The sequence below is a fragment of the Carassius auratus genome, unplaced genomic scaffold, assembly GCF_003368295.1.
Source record: "Carassius auratus strain Wakin unplaced genomic scaffold, ASM336829v1 scaf_tig00023352, whole genome shotgun sequence".
In the NCBI taxonomy this organism is placed as follows: domain Eukaryota; kingdom Metazoa; phylum Chordata; class Actinopteri; order Cypriniformes; family Cyprinidae; genus Carassius; species Carassius auratus.
Window position 1 is genome coordinate 1 of NW_020525260.1, and position 25,755 is coordinate 25,755.

The following is a 25,755-nucleotide window of genomic DNA, read 5'->3' on the forward strand; positions in this document are numbered from 1 at the left end:
GACAGCCCTGCACACAAAACTGGGTAAACTGCAACCTTGAGCGTAATGGCATAATGTCCCAGTACGCTCCTGTACCTCTGTACCATGTACAAGTGACTGGACTGATTGCGTGTGAAGTGTCTCATGTTCAAGCTCTCAAACCGTAGCACACAGCACTCCTGCAAACCAAAAAGACGCAATAAAAAGCTCCATCTGCGACTTCATTTACATGCTTCATTCCCAGGCTTTATTGTGCTTACTGGAAAGAAAATAAACCAGTGTGTCGTGAAATAAACTGTGGTTTCACATTCACAGTAGATAGAAAAAGAACAACGCTTTTTTATTTTATTTTTTTTACTAGCAACGCGTTTATTTTATGTGCAAAAAATCTACATAAAAGATAAAGAAAGCAGAGCTGTGCAATTATTTTCTTTTTGCAAATTATGCTACAATCTGCTGTTATATCATTATGAACGTACAGAGTACAGTAGAGCGATTAAAGAAAAACATGCTCACTAAGTACAATTATAAACACATAAGTCAATCATACATTACCCAGGCCAATCATTGTGTACACATTCAATACATTTTGGTAAAACAAGGAGTACAATTATATATGTATAGATATTAAAATGGATAAGCTAAATTGATGTTAATGTCACATTTTGTAGAATGACAATTCAGTTAATAAATAAAAAACCCACTAAATTATAATTTATTCTGAGCACTCAAATCAGACCCAAATAGCAGTAAAAATTACCTTGCGAGTTTTATAAGACTTATTATTAGAGAGCTGAATATGAAAAGTGAAACAAAAGAATAAATGAGTGAGGTAAGCACAACAGAGTCTGCTTTCACAGTTCATTTAGCTATGATTAAAAGCTATAATTATTGCGGGATGAGTGATGAACAGCTAAAAGGTTTGAGAGCTTGTGCTTGAAATTAAGTTTAGTTTATGAGCTCACTTATACAGCAGACCCCATTCCACATAACTTTGAGCATTAGGTTATTGTTACAGAGAGGTTAAAAGAGCATTTTGATGTTAGTGTTGGTTTTTGCCTATTCAAAGACCCGCCAGTAAAAAGCACACTATCCCAGATGAACATGGTAGCTGCTCCCTTAAGGATCCATATCCCAAGCTTTAAAATTAAACACTCATACTAAGTCATTAGAACATTTTGAAACTACAATTAGAGTGTAATGAGAATCAGTAGCATATCAACTTTCCTTATTAATCCTCTAAACACATTAGTCCATGTCTTTCATTGTCAAATAGCATAACTCCCATCTGTTCTTATTAAGGAACCTATCAATGTGGCCCAACAACGTAATAAAATCTCTCACATCTGCTTCTGCAACACATCCAACCAACCCATTCACCTACGCAGACACTACTTCAGTAAAATGCTGATCATGTTAACACCAAATCTACAGTTCTCCATCAAAACGTAAAAAATTCTCTCTGGAGGATAGTGTGTCATTGTGCTCTAACGTACTGATCTCAGGTCTGCAGACACAGGTCTGGATGTGGAGGAGGAGGAGGAGGAGGCACGAGATGAGGAGGCCTGCCGCTCGCCCTGGCTGAGTGTTCTCTTGCGCTCCCGCACGAGAGCCTTTTGGTGACGCTTCATCCTCTCCAGCTGCTCTTCGGCGCTCATGCGGCCGCGCTGCTGCACAGGCTCCCCAGAAATACAGCCGCTCCAAGGCACTCTTTGGTCTCTCCTAAGAGACACCAGTGGATGTGTTAATAATGCTGAAACAAACAGCACCAAAGAACAGTGTGCAACAATTTGCAATAGGGAGGAGGAGAAGGAGAAGGAGAAGAGACTGAACCATCCTGTCAATGGCCTATACTATATTCTTATTGTTCATGTGCAGTTTTTGCATGTTGTATTAAAATGTACTCTATTTCCATTTCCATTTCCATTTATTCATTTAACAGACGCTTTTATCCAAAGCGACTTACAGATGGAAGACAGTGGAGGCAATCAAAAACAAAAAAAAGAGCAATGAATATATAAGTGCTATAACAAGTCTCCAGTTAGGTTAACACAGTACCACGTAGCATGGGATTTTAACTAATATAATAATAAAAGAAAACATAGAATATAAAAAAAAGAATAGAGCAAGCTAGTTAGAGGTCTTTTTACACACACACACACACCACACCACATACATATACAATTGCATAATAAATGAAAATAAAATAGAATACAAAAAGATTAGAAAGGTAGTTAGATTTTTTAAGAATAGAATTAGAATAGTGAGTGTTAAAGTTAGAGGGTATTTATTGTTTTAATTTAGTTCTGATTTTAATTTTTCTTTTTTGTGATTTCTTTTGTCAAATAAATGCTGTTTCTTTTGAAAAAATGTATCACAGTTTTCTCCAAAAATAGTAAGCAGCACAACTGTATTCAACATTGATAATAAAAAATATATATTTCTTAAGCAACAAATCAGCATTAGAAAACATCAGAATGATTTCTGAAGATCATGTGACACTTGAAGACAGGAGTAATGAGGCTGGAAATCTCAGCTTTGCCGACAGAGGAATAAATTATATTTAAATAGAAAACTGTTACTTTAAATAGGAATAATTCTTCAGAATTATAATATTTAAAAAATATAAATATAATAAATAAATGCAGTCTTGGTGAGCATAAGAGACTGTCCAAAAGCATAAAACAAATCTTAGTGACCCCCAAAAGTTTGAATGTTGTGTACATTTAATCATAATATATTACGTAATATTTTTATAGCTAGATATATTTGTAACTAATTTAATTGTTTTTGAATTAAGTGTGTTGGTATTAATGTGTGTAATACAGTCGGTTTGGAACGAGAGAGGCAGAGGGAAAATAAGAGGAGAAAAACAAAACAAAGTATCAGGAACAGAGGAGTTCATTTTGAAGCTCTGCTGTGCTCTGTTCTGTTAACATTTTCTGTGTGAATTCATCAGGGTGACAGACACACACGGTGTTCACAGTCTGCATGGTAACACTACCGCAGTAATTCATCCGCAAAATACAGTCTGCCCAAGCCCACACTGGCTGCTTTTATTTCATTTGCTCAGCGGTTTGTGCTGCTGCTGCATCGAATCAACCTGCTGCACATTAGCTCTGCCAAAGCAAACTGTGACGGACCCTTTATGTCCCCCTGCCTCTCAATAGACACTTTCAGGACTTGTGTGGCTTCCTACCTTCAAACTCGTGGTGGTGAGTCCTCTTCTGAGGGTGACAAATGAAGAAATGTTTGATGACTGGTTCAGTCTTGAAGATGAGCCTGTCAAACCTGACAGATGTCGAACTGGATTAGACAAATCTTTTATTAAATTCTTATATTCACATTCACACTTGTCACACTTGCTTAATTCAGCTACCGTATGGGCTCTTTTGGCCATGTGGACTCTCTTAAAGCAACATTTGACTTGTTTTAATGTCTACAAACAGTTTCCAGCAGAATACAGACTACCGTTCATACTTTTGGGATCTGTAAGTTTTGTTTTGTTTTTTTTTCAATGTTTTTGAAAGAAGTCTCTTACTGTATGTTCCCCAAGGCTGCATTTACTTGATCAAAAATAAAGAAAAAAAATCCCTCAAGGGAGTTATCAGCAGCCATTAGTTTAGTCTTAAGTGTCACATGATTCAGAAATCGTTCTAATAGGCTAATTTAGGGCTTAAAACATATTTCTGATTATTAATGTTGAAAATAGTTGCACTGCTCAATTTCTTTGTGGTAACCAAGATGCATATTTTTTCAAAATTCTTCAAAATGAAATTAAAGTCAAAAAGAAATTTTACTGAATTGATTTAATTTTACTTCACTTTACCTTTGATCAACTGAATGCATCCTTACTAATAAGAGTATTAATACATTAAAAAAAAATCATACTGACCCCCCAAAAATTTTTTCTAAAAGTCATGAATGTTTTCACCACAGCATCATTTCCATTTCAAATGATGTACAGTTTTGCGTTAAACAGCATTCTGTGATAAAAATGATGGTGGTGGAAATTATATATTTTACCATTTTTGGCTCCTTATACAGCCAAAACGCATAAAATTAAATATTTCCACACTTGCAGAATTTGTCAGAATTTCTGCTCCCATTACGAATGATGGAAATTGGGAAGTGCCAACACAAGCTACAAGGTAAATATACAAAATAATTAGCGATTTACTAGCGGACTGTTTTCACATCATCAGCAAACCGCCCTGTGGTTTACATGAACAAACCTTGCATCCCTCTTTTTAATCCAATGTTGTACGCTAGTGAGGACCCTAGTCTGTGAATCTGAGACTGTGACTGTCATGTACAGGTCTGTATTTATATACCTCTGTTTGGTAGAGTTTGGTAGCCACTATCACGGCTCAAGCCCCCAATTTGTCCACCAACTGCCAATAGTTCAGGCTCACTCAGGAACGCTCGTATCTCAACCTGGAGACCCAGGAAAATAGAGTTCAGAACTATATTGACATTTTACTATATACACAGATGAAAACTGTTTGTATCGAAGTACCACTGAGTGGCACAAACCTTATGATCTCCATTAGAGTACTGCCCAAACTCACGATCACGCTTCCGCTCATCAGACTGTCGTTTAAGAACCCCGGACTGATGTGTGGCGGATGACAGAGGTTTCTTTGGGGAAAGGGGGCACTGCCGGGGGGTGTTCATCTGGACTGTAGAGGTTAGGGAGAGGGGGTCTGGGTGGAGCATCCTCTTCAGGCTGCATTGTGTAAACATTACATTTCCATGAAAACATACAAATTAACTGAAGGAGTATTTTGGTTACTTTTTTCACTCACTCACCCATTTTGGCTTGTGGGCTGAATGTGAGAACTGCAAGGGCTGCTGGGTAGACTGCACTGGGCTGAGATGGGGGCTGGGTTGAGCAGCTTTCAGTTCGCCCATGGATGGGCTTGCAGTGAGAGAAGGCACTGCGGACAATGATGCTGAAGGCACAAGTTTTCTCTCTGGGTCAGGCAATTATTCCAACCGTTGACATCATGAGGAAAAAAAAAAAACACGCATGATTATCAGTTGCATGTGGATGCAGTTGGCAGAGTTGCATGTGGAGTTGTTTGACCTCAGTACCTCGGTCTGTGTTCCAGTGCATGGGGGTGATGGCAAGCAGGGGCCCGCTCTCACCTGGATTCCGAAAAGAGTCAATGGTCACTTTGTAGTTGGTTTTGCTGGAGCTTAGGCCTGCAAGCACATCCTCGATCCGCCACAGCTCCTTCCTCAGCTGACATTTCTCCTGCTGCCACAGTAGCACAGAATTGAATCATTTTTACTCCTTTTGAATACAATTAAACAGAGATAACTGAATAAAAAGTTTAACATAAGAAACTGGAAAAGGAAGGTACAGAATACAAGTATGCATACTTCAGTATTTAAGTAAATGTAATTTATTTAGCAAAAAGTTATACAATTATGCAATTACTTAAAACTCAGTATATTATTAGATACGCAAAAATGCACCTAAATTAAGTTAAAGTGTAAAAATTCATATCATGTATAACATTATAATCAATATATAAAAATCAGAATATATTAGTGTAACATTATGCTTGGGGATATATTTTTCTTTATTTCATTACATTCATGTGAACAGAATACTAAAAATAAGTGTCTGTCTTTCAGTATTTAAGATCATGTAATATAATATAATATAATATAACATAGAACAACAATTTCTTCAACAGAAACTAAAAGCTGAAAATGAGAGTAGAACAGAAGTACCTTCACACCACTGCGATCACTCTTAAAAAAATATGACCACCCTAAGGCTTGTCTTTGATTCTCTAAGAGGCAAATTTAGAGCTCAAAGGGGCACCGAAGAAAGGATAGGATTTTCTCTTATTTGTATTTTCAGAACAAGCCATAATTTATTGACTGTGTCTGTGTGTGCTCTCACACAAACACTTGAGAAATCAATAATCTTAGACACTCTTTGCCTTGTTCTTACGGCTCTATCACGCTGATCAAAAACTGACATTAGATCTTCACTCCGGCTCCGAGAGCTCCATATCTCTTTCATCACTTTGTTCTTTTTCTATCAATTACCGGACTGAGAGGTGCATGCTGAATAGAAAAGAGGCTGACGCGATTTAACATCTTCTGATACACTCTGCCGCTCAAACAGTATTGATACTTTAGTTTGGAAGCATGCATTAAAGAGATAAAAGCTGAAATATAATTTTTAGCTTGAGTGAAGAAAGACTTCTGTCCTCATTTTTTGACTTTTTTCCCCAGTTCTGACCTGAGAGAGAGCAATGTGGGTCATCTGGTCTTGAAGGGCTGAACGCAGTCTGTCCACATCTCTCTCTAATTGGCTGTACTCTGTCCAAGCGTTCTCCATCTCCTGTTTAACACAGAACAAGCCTCAATACTAGTGCAACGAGCTGATATTAGTATTGCATTGATACTCATTTCCAGCCTTATGTGATTTTAGTATTTTATAGACGTTCTTGAGCCTTCTGCGAGTGTATTAACCCAGGTATGTGTCCTCACCGTGGACACTTGTGAGATGTCCGCCCTGATGTGGACCACGTCCTCCCGTAACAGCTTCTGTTGATAGGCGATCTTCTCTGCATGGGCGGGCTGATCGTGGGTACTGCTCCATCTGCTGATGGGAAACATCCAGAACTGACTCAAGCTTGTCCTAGATATGGGTGAGAAATACAAGTTGACGCAGATGAAGAAGTTAGAAAGAAAAAGAACTAGCACTACGGACAAATAAATTCTATTCAAGTCAATAATGTATTTATTGTGGTGAAATGGATCTGACTGTATTAGGTTACAAAAGGCATTTTAAAGGGTTAGATAAAGTAGAAATAGATCTTCGAGCTAACAACTGCACATTAGCACTGTTCACTGTGAGTGCCATTTTCAAGTGACTGACATGACAAACACAAAAACAAAGCACCTTATCTTCTTTGAGTGTGCGTATCCTGGCCTCCAGTTCTTGTAGGATCTTGTCTTGCTCGCATAACCTACTAAGCTTTACCTGAAGAGACAATCACAAGCAGCAATAAAACATGGTCACCAGTCATGACTGAATTGAATCCATTAAAGCATACAAACATATCGAACAGAGCGTCGACGGAATACATTCTTCCACTATTCCATATTCAGCATTTCCCACTATTGAAGATATTCATTAGCATAAACTTCATGCACCCAAGACAATTCTGGTGTCATTGTTTGCAGAAACAAACCACATTTTCTCAGTGAAAAAAGGCTTAGGGAATGAGTGCTCATGCAGGAGAAACATAAGCGGTCTTGTTTACGGTCTTCTTCACACTGCCTGTTTATTCTCTGCTCTGTTTATCATTCCCTCCAATTAATTATTAAGCTGTTATTTACAGTTATTATTATTTCACAGCCACATATCATTGTTTTAACAACATTAAATATTCATCATGCAGATAAATCCACCAACAAAATTTGTATAAATTATTCAACTAAAACAATGTTACTGATAAAAAAGCCAGGACTTCCAGAATATTTACGTCCAATCAAATGAAAAACTGTGAGAGCACCGAAATACAAAAAAATCAGACTGAAAAATTCACAAGCCCAAAGTATAAAATTCCCATTGCATGTATTTTTCTCTTTAAATTGAGCATTGAATATAAAAAGACCTCGTCAATAATTTTCAAATTTCTTCTTGACACAGAGAGAGCCTGCTTCTCCCCACAGCATTTACCACCGCCTCACTCCGATGCCTGTGTTTACTTGCACAAATTCAGGCTTGACTAACAGCTTTCTGTGCAGAGCAAACAGGGACAAGGGTCAGAAATCGGGCTTTAATAAATAGAGAATAGAACTTACATCTATGTCACTTTCAGCTATTTTAACAGGCCGAGGTGGTCGATCTTTAAGCGAGTCACGTCCAGTTACCTGTTGACAAAATGCAAAAGCTCATGCACTTTCAAAGACATTAGCATCAACATCAAGACTAAGAAGCTGTAAGGTTCAAGCAACCTATTGACAAAGGGTTGTTGAAATCATGTAAACAAACTGTGCTTTGGCAAGCTAAAAGAACAAGAATATCTTGAGATGAACAAAACAACAACAAAATAAACCATTACTGTTTTTTGGAAGCTCTGCGATGTGTTTACGTACAAACAGCAACTGGGGTATTTGGTTGATAGCCACAATGATCCACCCAAAGCGCTGCTCTTGATTTGGCAAGGTTGTAATACTTTTCATCAGTGGTGAACTTGACATGAACCATGTGGGAGTGAAGCATACGACAAGCTGCAACGCACCGAAAGACTATCATTTAATGATAAACAGAGGGTTAGCTAAAGGATACTGTAGAAGTAAGAGCAGCTGTCTGTAAACGCTCACTCATTCACAGAAAACCTCACACTCTAGGATAATTCCTTGATGCTTCATGTCTTCATGGATGTCTAAATGTCTCCTTACCAAACAAATTAGCACAGCCTTTACATAACGTTCACATTTACAATGTGATTGTTATAACAATCCCTCATCAGAGCAATAAATGCCGCTCCATTGATATTTAAAAAAAAATCAAAAGGTTTGTGAAAAAAGTGGAAAAACTCTATATAAGAGCAATAAAGGCCATTGATGCCACTGTACATAGGGAAAAACTTGAGAATCAGATTCTAGCATTCATGTGACTTTCAAATGTCATAATCTTCTCTTGGGAACCATCACTAGTCACTACATCCATGCAGTAGCCACAAAGACTTTTATTTCAAATTGCAGTATAAAATCTGATTTCTAGCAGGAAAAGCTTCAAATCAAACAATGCTCTACATGAATAATGACGGCTGTACATGTATTTAATCATCGATTTCCAAAATTGACTCTACACATCCTTCAGGGTTAGAGAGCAGAGCAGCTGTTGTAGAGAATAAGGAGAGGGGGGAAATCAGGAAGGTTTCTGCCTTGAGTAGAGAGGGAGATGATGAGAGGAGGAGGAAGGTGAAGGTGAAGGCAGATCCACTAGAGCCCACCTTTAGGTCTAGATACTCCAGGTCCTTCTTCAGCTGGATGTAAGTGTCATCTGCCTTTGAACGAGAAATGGAGAAAGAGGTCACGTGACATGACTGAGAGTACAGCGTGCAAGACTGAGACTGATTTTAATGTGCACTGTTAATCCAAATGCTGGTACAGTATTACACACTGTGCAAGTGCATGGAACGGGATTGACAAATCATTCATTACTCTGACTTACAATAATTAACATAATGGTTATGAAAAAATATAAATAAATACACTACTGTTCAAATGTTGTGGTCATTTTTTTTACTTTAGAAATGAATACTTTTATTCAGGACAGATTAGGGATGGGCGATATATCGCATGCGATTGTCAGGCGCATTTCATCAGTAAAGCCGGTTCCCTGATTAGCGGTAAATCGCCATCACCTGGTTTCAAATGGAGCGGCATTTAATAGACAGAACCGTAGTTCACTGACAAGCTACGCAATATCACGTTCATTATCGCAGATGAATCGCCTTCAGGAATGAACGTGATATTGCGTAGCTTGTCAGTGATCTACGGTTCTGTCTATTAAATGTCTATTATTTCCATTTGAAACCAGGTGATGGCGATTTACCGCTAATCAGGGAACCGGCTTTACTGATGAAATGCGCCTGACAATCGCATGCGATATATAGCCCATCCCTAGCACAGATGTATTAAATTTATCCAAAGTGGCAATAAAGATATTTATAATGATACTAAATAAAGTTACAAAAGTTTTACATTTCTATGCCGTTTTGTTTTACTTTCTATTCACCACAAAATGCTGAAAATGTATCATAGTTGGTGGGGGGGGGGGGGGGGGGGGGCAGTACAATGAATTATTTCACAACAATGCTGTAAATGGTGTAGAATAGTAGTTACGTTTTAATGTGCAACCCTGTAACTGCCAGATCTAGAGTGTTGAATTGATCACAGCTAATGTCTATTCTATCAAATGTTTACACTAATTCTTGGTTGCTTTTCTGACTTTTCATATCCAAAATTGCATAAAAATAAATCAACCAGTGAAGTTTTCAATACGTTTTCTGTTCATGAAAACATTCAATCATGTGACTGCAGGCAAGTCAACAAGCAACATGCTGTTAACTGAGGAGCAATCTGACAATCCAAAATACAAGAGATGAAGAAACTACAAAAAAAGTACAAAGAAAAGCTAAATGTAGAAGAAAAGACCTTCAAAAACACAAAACAGGCTGTTACGTCACATTGTGCAGCCCCAAGCCTTAAGATATTCTACTACAGACTCCATGCTAACGGACAGCTAACACTAAACCAACGCAATCATAACTAGAACCAACAGCGTAGGATATGGGAGTTAGGGAAAAGAGGGCATGATGTGCTCAGGATGGGTTAAGGGGAGAATGTGACCCTCTAACCTGCAAACTGGGGCCTGAGAGGCCGTTGTGCTGGTTCTGCAGGTGTGTGAATGTGTCGCAGTGCATGCTGGCCATCTTGGCCCGGTGTCTCCTGAGCTGGATGAGCAGCAGGGTCAACTCCTCCGGCTGCAGGACAGCGGGGAGACGGGAGAGAAAGCACTTCAGGAGGTGACCACCAGGGCAGTGCCAAGATGAAGGTGAAATTTGGCCAACAGAAGTGGACTAAGGCGAACTGTAACTGCCAGTCTTTAAAAACATAGCTCACTGTGTCAAAACTAGAAAGCAAAAACCTCCTCGTGGCCAAAATGTCATCTGCCAAGCAGATCTCCAATGTTTTCTGGGTAGCTCATCTGAAAAAGACTGCTCTCAATGGAAGTCTTACCGTTTTTCCATGCAGACTTGGTGCACTGACTGTGTGCGTGATGTACCCCATTGTTGGCATGGATCTCCTCTCTATTTGTGAGGTCTGTGAAGACACAAAAATACTAAGAATGGTGGCACTTACAATGAAAATGAAGACAATCGCAGTTCTATCATTCTCAAATTCACTCCTTTAGTAAATAGATACTGTACAGTCAGGTAAAAGCCAGTTTCAAAGTTTAGCACAAAATTAGGGTTCAGCAGAGCACATTTTACCCATGCATCTGTTTATTTTAGCTAAAAAAACTGTGCGCTTGATTTCAAATGTGCCACAGGGCTTTGACAGTTTGACAGTTTTGCTTAACATACACAATTCTTCATCTAGGCCCATCGTAGCACCTCAAAAGGACAGAAACAACAAGAGATTTAATTAACTACACATAAATTATCCTCAACATGCTTTTTTAAAATAACATTTGTTTGCTATCAGCAGAGTAGCACTGTAGACTGTTTCCAATGGGAATCCCACGGTACTGCATTTTTTGCTGTATAATAGGTTTTTTATTTAAATACAAGATCAGAAGAAAGAGACCACTGCTGAGGAGGTTTATTGGGCGCTTTGCTTAGCCTTTGGCGAATCTTACCAGATAAACACATTCTAGATATCCTCCACAGAGATATGTTCTACGACAGCTATGAAAACACACTCTATGAAACACACAAACTGTACAGCTCTATGAAACACATTCAAGTCTTTATTATGCATAGACATCTGCTACTGGTTATTCAACATCACAAATCAGACACAGTGTGTCCTTCTGTGTGATATATATATATATATATAGTTTATCCAAATCCTCTTTTAGAAAACATAATTTTGTTATTCTTTTCTAATTTTATACATGCAGTACTTATGACTTTATATTTATTGAGAGACTGCAATTTCTCCAACATCAAAATGTTTTAATTTCAAATGCTAGTTAAAAAAAAAAAGTAACTTGAAAGCAAAAAGTGACTGGAATGCAAAAAAAAAAAAAAAAAAAAAAACTTAAAATGTTCACAAACTTCCTAAAATAGATACTTTCCCTATTAATAAATAATATTTAATATATAAATTTTTTTGTACAGTACATGACTGTTTAAGAGTTTGTGATTGGTAAGATTTTGTATATTTTTGAAAGAACTCTCTTAAATTTACCAAGGTTGGATTTATTTAATTAAAACAAATTATGAGATATTATTAAAACTTAAAATAACTCATTTATAATTTAAGATATATTTTAAAATGTAATTTATTTTTGTGATGACAAAGCTGAATTTTCAGCAGCCATTACTCCAGTCTTCAGTGTCACATGATGGTCCAGAAATATTTATTATTATTATTATCCATTCTGAAAACAGTTCTGTGTAATATTTAAATATGTTTTATATGTTTGACAAACAGAAAATTCAAAAGAACTTAATCGTTTCTCTTTAATCACTCTCAAATCATGCTATTCATCATGCTAAAAAGGCTATTAAAATGCAATTAATTTGATAGCAATGAATGCTATTACAATGCAATTAATTATTCAATTGTAGAGTTACGCTGATAATATAACATGCAACAACAATAATGAAAACGTTTTCACTAATATCTCAGATTTTTAGATTCTGCTGTATATTCTTTGTGGTATCGCTGCACACTGATTGAAGGTCTGTTTTTTTCTTCTATCTGGTTTTTGACAGCTTCTGTGAATCTTTCTGCTGGAGGCATGTAATTAGTGAGTTCACACGAGTCGTGCCGTATGCAGAGCAGAAATGGTAGTGACAGTATGTTAACTTGTAAGAGTCTTCTGTGACTGCTGCGTGTGAATGTGGCGCTGGGAGCAGCGCTCTCATGTGGGGGGGTGTAGCTGGCAGATGCTACTATTTGTCACAAAAGCATTTTCAGCAACACACATAAACAAAAACGCTCTCTTTTAACACACCCTCGGCACCTGGCAGTCAAGCCCTGAGTGACGACTGTGTGAATCCTGTCACAAAGCCCAAATCAAAGCTTGAGTAAAGGGAAACGCGGTTTTCCCATAACCCTTAACGCTTTCGGTGGTCAACACTTCTGTGGTCTGAACAAAGAGAAGGACTCGCCACAAGTGATTTAAAATTGTGAGATTATGTGAACTCCTCCACGTTCCCTACCTTTGAGATCTGGGAACATATTCCTCTGGGAGAACCCAAACTGGGAGTGTCCACGGTGGTGAAGTCATCCAGTGGGCATACGGTCACCCTGTCGGCGGGCGTGTGGGGCCTGCGTGGGGACAAGGACTTGGAGTGGTGGCTGGGTGGGGGTATGTCACATGGTGATGGAGGCACAGATATGGATCGTGGCATTTCCAGAGTAACTCTGAAGGCAGACGTGTCCATGTAGTCAGGCCCGGTGTAGATTGGTGCAGTGGGGCTTCCATGGCGGAACTGTTGGCGCTGCTGCCACTCATACAGCTGCCACACCATGCCTTCTTTAGTGGCCAACCGCTCATCAGACGACATACGAAAGTGACTAAGACGGTCGTGGGCGTACTTATAGTCACTAGGCAGGTTACGGGGCACTGGTGGAGAACTGCCTCCGGAGTGGTGGCGAGTGGTCTTTGGCAACGACTGGTACGTCTCCATCATGACGGACTTAGGCTGGAGAGGTGGTGTCCGTCTGGGAAGGGTGTACTCAGCAGTGGGATGGCTGTTTTTTTGTAAAAAGTTATTTTATTATTAATATTCTGTCCTTCTCACTGTCAGCTAGCATTCATATGCTATACAAAGTATTTATATTATTAAAAAACATTCACTTTTTTCTTCTTTTAAAAAGTGTTTTTTTCTGACCTGAGCTGCAAATAAATTATTACTATTATTATTATTAATCACCAACAACAATCATAACTAATATATGAACTATTATTCAAATAACAACAACAAAAATATTAATAATAATAATAATAATTATTATTATTATTATTATAAAAATAAACTAATAAAAGGAAAAAATATAGATATATTGGCCTCACTTTATATTAAGAGGCCTTAAATACTATGAATGTACATCAAGTACAATGTAGTTATTGTGTTCATATTGTATTGCAAAACACTTTTTGTGCTTTTAAGGTGGGATACGGGTAAGGTCAGGGAAAGGTTTGGTGGTATGGGTAGGTTTAAGGGTGTGTTGAGGTGTAAGGGAAGAGTCAGCAGTGTAATTATAAATGTAATTACAGAAATTAATTACAGATGTATTTACATGCAGGTATTTTGAAAATATACAATGTACAATTTAAAAACATGTACCGTATGTACACAATAAGTGCATTGTACCAAACAATTAATTAAAATTTAAGTAAAGTTTGACCGTTATATTATTAATATATCTTATTATTAATTTAATTATCATTAATAAATGATAATTATATTAAAAATATCAATTAAGGTGATAAATAAACTTAAAGGTAAGTCATTGTTTTACAATGGTGTTTTTCTGCAATGTAGAAACACCAAATGCTGATATGCCTCATAGGCTTTTATTGCAAGTGCAATAGTGCGAATGTGATAACTAGATGGATTTTACAAAAATAAGAGGTGTTAAAAAAAACTGCAATAACCAGAATGCTGTTGCTAGAACACAAAACAGTCCCTTTAATATTTAGTGCGTTTACATCATAACCACTAGTGGGAGCTCCTTCATAAAAAGTAAGAACTGAATCCTACAGATGGCTTAAGTTCCCAATGTGACATCATTTAATTTGAGTATTACCCATAACCCTGTATGGTTTCCTAACATTAATCCCCCATCACAGCACATATTAAGCTGTCTAAACACACAAAACTGACCTTTTTGAGGGGTCTTCTTTCTGCACCTTCACCCAGTGCTCGACCTGAGCCTGCTCAGTTTTCCTTTGCACCTTTTTCTCCGTGTTTGGACGGGGGACGAGACCCCTCTTATACACCACGATCCCGTTCTCATCAGGAGGTATGCCTGAGGAGGGCAGCCCATTCCTGTGAGTGGGCACCGTAGAAGGTGGGCGAGAATGGGCACCTGATTGGGAAATCCCTGCCATCTCCATCTCTCCGGAGGAGATTTTAACAGGATCCTCCGACGCTTCCTTGCTGTACACATAGCACTCCTCCCCATCTCGGAGGCCTTCAGCCTGGGAGGAGATTTTAACGCTGCTTCTGAAATGGTTGGTCTGAGGGACTGCTTGCTGCTCAGGTTTGGAGCTTCTTTCAGCTTCTCTGTGGAAGAAAAAAATGAACTGCTAATATTTGACCTTTAAAATGAGCTATAACTTAAGACTTATTTCCAATGATGTAGCAGTATTAGGAGCAAACAGGACTGATATGAGTTCAGACTTTAGCGTAAATTATAACTGAATCTACAACTCAGTGTGCAGATAACTGACCATCTAGAATCTATCCCAATTGAAACATGACTTTTCAAATACGTATGACATCATCATCATGTGCAATACTGTGAATCTATCCCTAGATGGCACTGTTATATAACATTCAAAATCTCCCTCTCATGAACTAAGGGCCTATAAGTGGAATGTCAAAATAGGTTTAGCAGCACTAACATTGACATTTAACCCCTCACCTTGATCAGACAGGCGGTTTGGCGTCAGACTGGCAAGTATAGCAACACTTCCCACACTCCACATATTTGTGGAAAAGCATTTGCCTACAAAATCTAGACTACACTAGCCCTACCAACCATTAATGACATATATAACCACCTTCATGGTTATTAACCACCTACTCTCCTTTTTATGTATACTTTAAAAGCCCAGCTATAAGGAAAGCCCTAGGGACAAACCCTCTCTGCACTCATGGGGGCAGCACACGAACATCACGCCCCATTTCGAGTGCTGTGTTCTGGGCTGGTGGCCCACAGTCAGCTGGCTGCAGCGTGCCGCAGTGATACTCCTCCCCAGAGCTGCGGTGTCAAAATGTACTCAACTATGGCACTGTGCCTCTGCACCAGCACCACAGCAGCAGATGAGAACACACCACACAGCTTCTGCTGGGATCTGGAGATCAGATATTAGCTTAAAGGAATAGTCCACCCAAAATGGAACATTTCCTGAAAATGTGCATATACCCTCAGGGCTATCCCAAATGTAGATGAATTTGTCTTGATAAGATAATTAAGCTTTTGATTACTTACCCACCATGAAAACATCACAATATTCCACAAAATAAAGTACCATTTAGAAGCAAAAACACAGTCCAAAGCAGATCTAAATCATAATGTGATAGGACAACAGGGGATGGCCTGGAGGAAGTGTTATCATGGGTTATTATTGTCTTGCCATATTTTGGCCAGAAGCAACATTTTAAAGCTAAAATGCCGCAATTATAAATTATACATTTTAAATATTTACTTCATAAGACATTATTATTTGATAGACTAGAGTCATTTGGAATACTTTTGGATTATTGTGATATTATAATCAGCCGTTTGGAATTATTTCTAGTTAAATTAATACTAGCACGCATTCCCTGCAGAGGATCCATCGCTGAGCAAGTGATATATTGATACATTTCTACAAATCCATTCTGATGAAGAAACAAATTCTTGGATGGCTTGAGGGTAAGTACATTTTTGGTTGAGCTATTCCTTTAAATAACTAGACCACAACATACAGCTACAGTTTATTAATGCCATCAGCATTCCTATTCCTATCTTAGAAATGATCCAAACATTTTTGGGGACAGCAAACGGTCCCCAAAATGAATTTTAGCTACTTCAAATACACAAACAAGTCAGCATAAAGAGCAAAGCTAAGCTTTTTTAGACCCCAAAATACTGCAAACCAGGCAATTTTTTAATCGATTTGTGATGTTCAGATGCTCTTTAGGTCCGTTATAAGATTAATACCTTTGCGCTTTGTGAATTTGCAGGTCACAGCTGCGCCAAACTTAAACTTTGGTACATAGCAAAAGACACGTTTTTTTTTTTTTTTTTTTTTTTTTTACATGTGCTTGTGTTGCTGGGCTCCCGAGTTGAATACAAATGAAAGGAGTTCAAAATCAAGAATGACTGATGATAGATGACAGTTTAAATGACATTAATGAGGGTTAAATAAAGGAAATTAAAGAGCCAGGAGAAATCAGTGGAGAACATAATTAATACTATACTGTGTCACTTTATAAAAATGTCTCAAATTTTAAGCCAGTTCTAAAATAAAACATGAAACGGCTTCCATGATACATTTGACTTTTTTTAACGTGACAATTTTTTAAGAAAGAATACGTAAGGGAACTTGTAAGGACATTCTTGTAAGGGGATCTGTAAGGATAAAACCCATAGGGATTTGACTGGACCATGAAGGAGAGAAAAATATTACACACTAATATTGTTGGCTAATAATTTTTTTCTCCAACAATGCAGTCTTGGCTATGTCAGCAGAAAAGATAAGTTGTTTCAGAGGTCAAGTGTTTTTTTATGAATCCAGCTAAAATTGGACGGAATTAATTGTTTTTTTTTTTTTTTTTTTTTTTCATTGGCGTGTATTATTTATTTATATTTTTGTATCTTGATTCATTGTTTATTTCTTTTAATGTACTTTTAATGCATTTGCTGTCCTTTTTTCTGACAAATAAAGTCACAGTTTGAAAATAAATGACAAATCAAGTAAGGTTTATCCTTTTGTATTTAATGGAATATACCGCCCAGGTGTCTGAGAAGATACTGATCTTGTTTCTAGACGCCAGCCCTAAGAAAAGCTTTGCAGCAGCAGGAGGTGACTGACCTCTTCACAACATGGCTCTGCATCAGTGCAGCCTGGTTCATGGCCCGGATCCAGCCATTCATGTCCTCTTGTGTGTCTGCACTGAAGAAGTAGGTCCTCATGCCACAGTGCTCGGCCTGCGAGCCAATCAGAGAATTCTTATTGTAAATGTAGGAGCGCATTCCCGTGTGGCAGGCCTGAGGGAGAGACAGAGAGACAGAGAGACAGAGGAGACCATCAGCTCAGAAAGTTGCATTTGTGAGATATACACTCCAAAAACAAATGATGTAAGATTTTTTAATGCTTTTAAAAAGTCTCCTACTCACCAAGGCTGCATTTATTTAAAAAATGCAGTAAGACAGCAATTGAAATATCTTAATGTAATAATTTAAAACATTTTAAAATAACATTTATATTTTTAATATATGTTTTTTTTTCAGGATTCTTGATCAATAGAAAGTTCTAAAGAACAGCATTTAATTAAAATATACATTTATATTTTTAAATAAATTTATAAATTTAAAAACGTTTTTTTTTTAAGTAATAAATATAAAATATGAATTTTGATCAATTTAATGCATCCTTGCTGAATAAAAGTATTAATTTCTTTCATTAAAAAATGTGGGAAATAAAAGTCATATTTGTAAGATATATATCACAGTTCTAAGCAATAAAGTTGTAGTTGGAAGAAATACAATTTCGAGACATAACATCTGTTACCTTTTTATTTTAGTCTGAGGTACAAACAGTCTTTCATTGAACAAAAATCATCCTTGTCAGAAAATCGAACTCCAACCTTCAGTACACAGCAAACAAATGATCAATCAATCAAATCTGAGCCGTTCCTGCAGAGAGGAGATGAGTGAAAATCTTTTCTGCTTACTTCACCTATTCCACAAATATTATATAAATTCCTTCAGCAGAAAGTTTACACAAAAGCATCTTTATACTTGCCCTCGCCCTCTTCATCTGGTTATCAAGTGTACAATAAGTGTTCAAATAAGTTTTGGGTCAATTGTACACACCAAACATAAAAAAAAGATGCACACAAATACTTACACACATAAACAAAGCTGTTAATACTCTTACTGTTTAAGGCCAGGATTAACAGCCCCCAGCTAAACTAGCTCCATGCACCTTCTGTTCACTAAATCTGCTACTGCCAAAATGCAACTGTTGGTCTAATCTCTCTGATGGGGGAACAGCCACCACTCGCACATCGAAACGCGAGTCCAGCTCAGCGCTTTTGCCAGGCACACCCAGACCCATTCAAACAGACAGCAGACAGTTCTTTCCACCCCTACAACACACACACACACACACACAGAGCTTACATCTGGTAACATGGACTCATTCTGTAGAAAGTCAATGCATCGGCCTCTTAATTCACAATTCGACAGCTGCATCTCTGCTCACAGCAAGTTTCCCTCCTTTCTAGGAGTCTATTATCCCGCCTGTCACACACTAATGGCTAAAGCAGCCCTTCCAATATCCGATATCTCCTCATGAAGTCTTCATATTATCCTACTGTTTTCTCATTGACTTGCAGTTCTTCTAGGGCTGTCAGAGAGACAATTATTCCATTTCAAAACAAAATGCTTTTAATTGAATGTAATAAAATCTCTTACTCATATACACACATCTACACATTCAAATGTGAATAAACAAAATACATTTTACAATAGAAGAAAGCAAAAAGAAAGATCTACCAGTCTCTTGTAACCATTAATAACATTTAATCATGACAAACAATGAGAAATGGAAGACAAAACCTGGGCAGTGATTTCAGTGCCTGTTATATCAAGTATCAGCTACTGAAGGAAAGCATTGGCTGCAGATTTATATTCTTGTTAAATTCCTGTCTTTAAGAAGTTAATGACCTCAGATTACCCATCTAGTCCTGGGCTTTCATTCAGGGTTATCCCTCTAAGTGGGATACGCAGTGATTAATCAGAGGAATTTGCTCGATCACTCAACCTTTTCAGAGGTTTTATTTCCTACATGGCCAGCATCTGTGGCACAAAAAAAAAAAAAAAATGTTCAAACGGTTATGAAAAATGACCAAAAACACAACTGTAGTTAACTGTTATGGAGACGGGGTGCCAAAACATTTGAAAAATACAACTATTGCAAAAGAACAGCCATTTAAATAATTGTTATTGTGTTAAGCAGCATAATAAGAAATGCTTCTTGAAAACAAATCAGCATATTAGAATGATTTCTGAAGGAGTAATAGCTGCTGAGAATTCAGCTTTGTCATCACAACAATAAATTACATTTTTAAATATTTTAAAACGTCATTTTACATTGTAATATTTCACAATATTTTGGTTTTTAAAACACTGAATAAATCTTACCGACCCCAAACCTTTAAATGGTAGTGTATAAACAGAAATTGTAAATATAATCACATACATTTACCATCAGACCCACTTCATATTATAGTTACAGTACTGAGAATCGACTGAATTGCATATGAGAGTGTAGAAATGTGAATGATGACCAACACTGGAAATACTGATGCAAGTGATAAGGTGAGAAGAGAGCAGTGCCAGTCTTTACTATGAGATTCACACATTCATAAGGATATATCACCATCTCCAATATTCAAATCTGGAAGATATGAAGAAATAGGAAGATAGGATTGTTGAGCTGGCATTGCCTGTTCCAGAGGAAGCACAATGAGTCGCATGCATGCTAAAACACATCAATGCACACGGACTATGTGCATTTTTCATCTTCCATGGAAAATGCCATGCACTGGATGGTGATGGAGTGGAGATCTGCTGATAGTAATGAATGGAAATTAAAATACCTATTCATGCAAGAGGCTGACTCAGGAGAAGGCCATTCCACCAGATGCACCCGGTTCAGCTCCCATAATGCACCAGGTCACAAAAGGAAGCAATAGGCCAATAGGAATGAGAGAATAAGAGTGAGTTGTGCAAAAACAGAGCGAGGTGGATCACGGCCTATGTGAAAAATCTTAACCAAAATTAGATTATGAGTTGAAATGTCCCTGGTTGTGAAACATTAGCCTGATAAACATAGTGAGTGGAAATGCAATTAGCATTAGAGGCAGCAAATCTAAGCAGAACTACAACACTCCAGAGAATGGGACAAGATTATTAATAAACATCATAAAATTTATCTGCTGTAGATGAATAAATGAATCAGTTGAAACAAAAAATCTTCTTCTATTTTTAAACCCAAACACATGTCATATCACTTCCTACATGAAATTAAGACCTTTCATGACTTCCTGCCAACTCCTCAGATGGTGACAACAACCAGACAGTTGATTCTCTAAAAGCAACACATTATTAAGAATGATTCATTTGTATTCAGGCTGCGCTGTTTCTGATACACTGAAAAACTGCTCATACTCATAAAATTGCTGTCACCTTTTCCCGTGGCTCTGTGAATTTTCGTATGCAAAATCCAACCATTCAAATTTTGTGTGAGGCCAACGTTTTCAGAACGGGTTTAAGTTGGTCACTTGAATTTGCCGTTTTGACCAACAGATCGTTATTAAATAAAGAAATTAACCTTCCGGCAGAGAGTGTTAAAGATATCTTAATATTACAGAAAATAAACAAACATGCAAGACTCTTCTTCACATGTACAGTATGCAGACAAACTATTTAATTGCTGCCTAACAGAAGCCTGTTAGAGTAGAAAATATTGAATGTTCAAATAGCTGCTGGCTAGGTTCACTGATAGAGATCTCTTAACTAACAACCTACTAATTATCACCCAGAGCGCCAATGAGCGAACAAGGCCTCGCACCTTGCTCTGGTACATTACATACTGTAGGGCAAGTAAGAGGGAGGATATTAGGAAAAGAGTAGATGTATAATTAATCTGCCTGCTGGCACAATAGTCAAACAAATTCCAGCACTGGGGAATACAGGCAGGGTAATGGAGTTTGTATGATGCACCGTGTACCCATGAGGAAGGATGGTGGAGCCAAGGAGCAGAGGAAATGAATGAGCTGCAGTGATGGGATCAAACATTCCTGGAGTATTGTTCTTTAGAAGAGGCTCTGCTTCAGGAGGAGACCAAGATAGATAAAGCAAAAAAAAAAAAAAAAAGCAAAGACTGATACAAAGCTAGAGGTTAGTTATCAGTGAAAAACTGCAGTTTTTTCCACCTCAGTGGTACAAAGGTTTAAACCAGATTTATTTTTCCAGAGCAGTAGGTATAATATACATGATTCTAAGCCTTCTGGGATATTCTGCTCTTAAACATTATTTCACTGTCCGCTGGAGCGCAGTAAACAGTGGGAGGAAGTGTGTGAGGCTCAATGGAAGCTTGCCATCAATAGGCCTCACTCAGAGAAGGGTTTAGATAATGATGTTCCCATGTCTGCTCTGTGAAAGAGAACAGGACTGTGGAAGCTCAGTGTGAATTCCTGTGAGCTAACAGCAGCTTCGGTGATGACAGCAGAGAAGGGCTCTTCCAAATTTAAAGAATAAATCTGTTATAATTAGTGGTGGGCATAGATACATTTTTTTAATCTAGATTAATCTCACTTTAATCTTGGAATTAATCTAGATTTATCTAGATTAAAATGGCTCATTTGAATTCTGCCGAAGGCATTCAGAATATGTGTGCTACTACCCAAATAAAATGATGACTAAAAGTTTAAGTCTAAACGTTAAGTCTTTGAGAGCGGGTCTCTCATGACAGGTGGTGCATTAGACCAGGGGCTCATCTCCTGTTTCCAAAATGCATCCTAAAGTGCTTGAAAAAGCTGTTAACGAATTCCACATTCCACAGCGTGCAAACAAACTTACGCTTGTTTCACACATAATCCGTCTGCAGTGTGTATGCGTTGCATATTTTCTTCGAACCCATGTTAACGGATTCCAGCATTCACGCGGTTGCGGTCCGTCAATGAGTTTCAAGAGCGTTGCATCTGCAGCAGTGCAGCGATCATTCACGTACTGAGTAGCGGACTGCAAACGTGTCCTGTGTGAAAGCACAATGAGTATGAGTCCGTGCTGCTTCTGCACCACATACGAAACACACAAAGACTGCATACGCACTGCAGACGGAGTATGTGTGAAACAGGCGTGCGTCTTGTTGAGGTTTCCATTGGGAAGCTTCTTTAAAAAAAAAAAAATTCCCTGAAGCAAACCCGGTGGCATTTTAGCTGCATCCATGTTCGTGCGTCACATTTGATGTGGTAATTCCACAGTAGGAATGCACACAGGTTTAAAGGCTCATTCTCACCTCCTACAGATTCGGCTAGGTATACATCCGCACTAAAATATCAAGGTGAAAGTCATCTTAGCTCACCTAGTATAGACCCAGCTCTCGACCCAACTTTGAAAATAGATTAACGGCGATATTTTATTATCGCCCGATAAGAGTCTCCCGTTAACGCAGCACGTTAACACCGATAACGGCCCACCACTAGTTATAATAGAAAAAAAATACAATTCCTTTCCATAACAAGAAAAATTATCTGTCTGAGGGTTTACTAGGTAACTACGTAGAGGAAAATGATTAGTTAAAACAAGCAGAGTTTTAGTTGAGTCCCTTATGAATTTGTGAGCGCCCTGAACAGAGAAAGCTTACTTAGTGATCTGTCAGAAGAGGGCAGAGAGAGGAGCCAAACGACTGCCACATTAATCAGCCATCCCTGACTGCTGCCCACACAACACCACTGATAATATGACACTGACTTCTTGAAGGAGTAGCCAATGAACACACAGGAACAGAGTAGCATTAGAGACCCAGATTTCCATGACGCTCTTACCTTGAAGGCGTACTTGCGGCTAATGTGGTCCTCGGGTCCCACGGGGGAAATGACATAGCTGGGCAGAGGAATGCTGCCCAGAACCGTCTCCTCTCGACTATCTGTGAGCAAGGAACAGATGCTCGTTGAAAATGTTTGAAAATTGTTAGATTGCATTTGAGTAATGCTTTATTAGCAATACACTTAAAGACACAGATGACAGAAAATAAGTGACCCTCCACTCTACCCACCAAAAATATTAAAGATAAAAACAGTATTACTTCATACAGTGTAATTATTCAATATGATATGTGCAAGCAATAGGGATAAAAATAGGAAATGAAAAACCTGATGAATTAAATTAAATTGTAGGTACTCTCATAATAATTTATTAGAGAAATGGAGTGTTTTACTTATGAAATGTGATTACTGTGCAATAAAATTAGAGATTGTTTTAGATAATTGCAGCTAATTATAGCTGAGTTTGATAACTCACCTTTATAGTAAAACAGGCAGTAATCAGACAACACAAACCATTTCCTCTTCCACAGTCTCATGCCTGAGCTGTCCTGATGGTGAAAGAACAGTAATATTTCAGCCCACCAAACATGTTCAGATATTAGCTTTTAAATTTAAAATAACTGTCAGTTTATAATCTATCGTTACCAACCAATGTACATATTATTACCATTTAATTGGAGGCCCCTCGGTTCAGATTGAATATTTATTTAATGTTATATTGAATAACATGCTCAGTTAATCAGTTTATTGCCTGTGGATCTTAGTTCATCACTATTGTAACATCTGAACATCATTCAGTAAAGAAAAAAATCTGATTCTGTGATCACTCGCATCAAGGTTTCACTTTTGAGGGCCACACCTGCTTGTAGAGCCATCCTCTCACCACCACTGGGACATTAGGGTTCCTTTTGATGGAATGGTCACGCTTGCCAAAGCAATGCACCTTCCCACTGGGTTTCAAACTCTGTGGTATAGAAAAGAAAATAGAAAACCACTTGATTTTTATTAAAAAACAAAAAACAAATGTGAGACAATGACTGATGCCCACCAGGAGCCTGGTTCATTCCCAGTAAAGTGTGTGTGTGTGTGTGTGTGTGTGTGTGTGTGTGTGTGTGTGTGTGAGCGCAGAGATGAGGACCTCTGGGATCTTGATCGATCTGTTTGTGAAAGCTCATGTGATGCTGACACAGTCCTGTCATTGACAGGCCAGCACCAGACTCTTTACCACACAGTGACATAGTAAATGTGTGTCAGGCCAGGCCATTGAAACTTAAATGTGTCAAAATCACTCTCTTATAGAAAGAAACATCTGCATCTCTGCATTCCCATTACCTTGTATGCATGCAAAATGAGGTATTCTAAACAATATGCATGTTATCTCAAAATATTTATGTTTTATAAATTGTATAGAATTAGAAATTATATAAATTAAATTGTACACATAAATTAAATTAAATGCATTTAGCAGATGCTTTTATCTAAAACTTACAGTGCATTCAGGCTAACATTTTTTACCTAACGTGTTCCATGGGAATCAAACCCACAACCTTGCGCTGCTAACACAATGCTCTACCACTTGAGCCACAGGAACACTTACACATGTGTAGATCACACCCACACACGCACGCACACACACACACACACACATTTATATTTTTTTATTTTTAATTCAAATTATTTGTGATCAATTATATTCATAATATAACATTATTAATTATATATTTTACATTTATTAAAATGCAGCTTGAAAGGTGACCACGTCAGGTCTTTGACCTCTAGTATAGCCCATGTTCTGTAACACCTGGAAAAACTATATAGGGCAGTGCATATTAATGCACCAGACCAAGACAGAGTATTAGGGGTTCTCCTGCTACACCTAAAGTGTAATTGTGCCACACACGCTTAGAGTTAATTAGTTAATAAGGAAGTAGCGAGAGGCATTCTGTAAATTTCTCAATCCTCTGCAGATGTTCTATGCAGTATTACCTCATGACCTCTCCACAACTCAGCCAAATCGCAGAGAAGAAGAAAAGTCCTGCTTCTCCGGTGCTAGAAAAATCGGTAACCTATTACACCATCTGCTTTGGTCATTTATTAAAATTGGAGGAAGATAGCAAAAATATATGAGGCCAATTTACTCTCTCCCATTACCTGTAAAAACATAATCAGTTTCCAATATGATTTAATATGAAATAAACACACACATTAGCAATGGTGAGGCTCTCTAGATAATTAGCCAGCTTGGCACTTGCAGGCTCCGGAAGTGCTCTGCGTAAATGTTTGCCTTTATTGAGAATCAGCACCACGACAGACCACATTAAACCAGTCTCAGATCAGCACTGAACGAGGCTGGGCTTCTCACCCTGGATGCTGATGTGGTGTCCACAGGGGATGAGGAGACGGCTACAGAGGACTCGCTGACCATGCTGGGAGGCCTCAGCTCTGGTGGCGGCTTGGACATGCGTAAATTTGCCCTGCAAGAGTCAGAAATAAA

General features: G+C 38.0%; 1 pseudogene; it reads right to left on the reverse strand.

Moving 5' to 3' along the window:
- Window positions 1-1,440: 1,440 nt before the first annotated feature.
- Window positions 1,441-25,755, reverse strand: LOC113077853 (pleckstrin homology domain-containing family A member 7-like; annotated as a pseudogene).